A 2,479-nucleotide genomic window follows, 5' to 3' on the forward strand; every position below is an offset into this window, starting at 1 on the left:
ATAAAGACAGAGAAATAAAGTAGAAGAAAGTATGTTTTTTTTATGAGACTCTTGTAGAGTTTTTATACAGATGGAATAAACAAAATCAACTTAAACTAACTCCTAGAATGCAGGAACAAATAACGACAACTAATACAACTAACGCCTGAATAAATTGAACAAACATAATCCTAATCAAACTGTGCGCAGTAAAACAATGTTACAACATTAGTAAAACACTAATGTTAATGCGCTATTACGCCCCCCTCAAGTTAGGTGTGAAGAAATAACGCGTAACTTGGGAAGCATTCTCTGGAAAGCTGGTTTTGACAATGGTTTGGTGAAAGGATCTGGAAGTTCGTCAATAGAGTGTATGTGCCTCATTTGGACCAGTCCATTGCGAACCTAGTTACGAACGAAGTGAAGATCAACCTCAAGGTGCTTCATTTTGGTATGATGTACTGGATTCTCAGCAATGTATGTGACCCCAAGATTATCACAAAGTATCATTGGAGCAGCATGGAGTGACACATGAAGATCTTTGAGTAAGTGAGTAACCAAATTCGTTTCAGACAAGCCAGAAGCAACTGCACGATATTTAGCCTCAATGGAGGATCGAGAGACAGTTGGTTGCTTACGAGAACTCCAGGGAATTGGTGTCGTGCCTAGATAAACAATGTCACCCGAGATAGAACGGCGATCATTGATGTCACCTGCCCAATCAGCATCAGCATAGGCACAGAGAGAAGTCGATTTCTGTGTGGAAATACGAATACCATACTGTAGTGTTTCTTTAAGGTATCGCAGGATGTGCTTCACAGCCTTCCAGTAAAGCACAGAAGGAGAAGTATTAAACTGAGTAAGCTTGTTGACTGAGTATGTGATGTCAGGTTGGGTATACGAAAGGTATTGAAGCATACCAAGCACGCTTCTGTATTCTTTGCCATCAGTTTTAGGTGCTCCATCATCAACTAGTAGGGTCTCGGACATGCTCATAGGTAACTAAATACCTTTGCAGTCTTGCATCTGAGTGTCATGTAAAATCTCTTGTACATACTTGGATTGACTGAGAAACAACCCATCAGCATCCCTGTGTACTTCAACACCCAAGAAATAGTATAACAAACCAAGGTACTTAAGAGAATTTTTTTTAAAAGAGAGGTAACAACATGGTGAACAAGAGTTTCATCACTACCTATTATTATGAGGTCATCCACATATATCAGAATATAAATAGTGACACCCATGTTGTGAATAACAAAGAGAGAATTATCATACTCAGACATCTTGAACCCCATTCAATTCAAGGAACTAGTTAGTGCATCATACCAAACCTCAGGAGCTTGCCGGAGTCCATAGAGTGCCTTTTTTAGATGGCAGACAACGTTGGGATGATCGGCGTCTTCATATCCAGGAGGTTGAGACATATACACATCTTCTTGAATCGTCCCTTGAAGAAAATCATTGTTGAGATCGAGTTGATGCAGTGGCCAATTCATCTGTACATCAACTTTAAGAACCATTCGAATTGTGGTTGGTTTAACCACCGGACTGAAGGTTTTGTGAAAATCAATTCCAGTCCTTTGAGTGAACCCTTTTGCTACTAAACGGGCTTTGTACCTGTCAATGGAGCCATGAGCCTTAGTTTTAATTTGAAACAACCACTTGAAAGGGACAATATTCCGGGTATGGTCTGGTGGAACCAAGTCCCAAGTTTGGTTCTTCATTAGTGCATCAAATTCAGTCTTCATAGCGTCTCTCAACTATGAAAATTTTTGTGCTTGCATGTGGGTTATAGGGATAGATGGTGCAGGCTGGTTCATTTGGGCAATGCAGTCAACAATTTTTCATTGTTTGAAGATTTTGTTTTGCAACTTAGTTACCACAGTACGTTGTTCTATGGGTGGAATGTTAACAATAGGTTCAGATGGGGGAGGTAAACTGAGAGATGGGGGTGGTAGAGCAGATGATGAGGGTGGTCGACGCTGATAGACATACATACTCATACATTCAATGTACTAATGTCAATCGACCTGCATCTTATTATGATGCAGATACAGGTGTTCAGAGTCATCAACAGGTGCTTCGTTGAGATTACTTGCACTCCGATTAGCTTTGGTGTGCCTCCTTGCTTTCCATAGGATTTCACATTTATTTTCTTGTTATTATTGAGTTTTCATGGGTCTTGTACTGACATCTATCCTAGTATTAGAGATTTCATAGAGTTAGAGTTTATGAGTCTCTCAATATGTTCCCTTCTGTTTTGAGATCTTGAAACTATTACTTATACTTTATTAAGTATTTCCAGACATTTATTGAGTTGAGTTTAAATTGAGAATATTGAGTTTAGTTATGCATTTAAAGTTCCCTATTTGCTTAAGTAAGTCTTCCGCTAAGCAGTCAGTCATACCAAGGGTTCGTTTGGAGACCAGCAATGCTTCTCAAGTGTCGGCCATGTCCAGGGTGTAGAAGGAGAGGAAGAAGGAGACAGAAAAGAAGT

Source organism: Solanum tuberosum, unplaced genomic scaffold (assembly GCF_000226075.1).
Source record: "Solanum tuberosum cultivar DM 1-3 516 R44 unplaced genomic scaffold, SolTub_3.0 scf00236, whole genome shotgun sequence".
Lineage (NCBI taxonomy): Eukaryota > Viridiplantae > Streptophyta > Magnoliopsida > Solanales > Solanaceae > Solanum > Solanum tuberosum.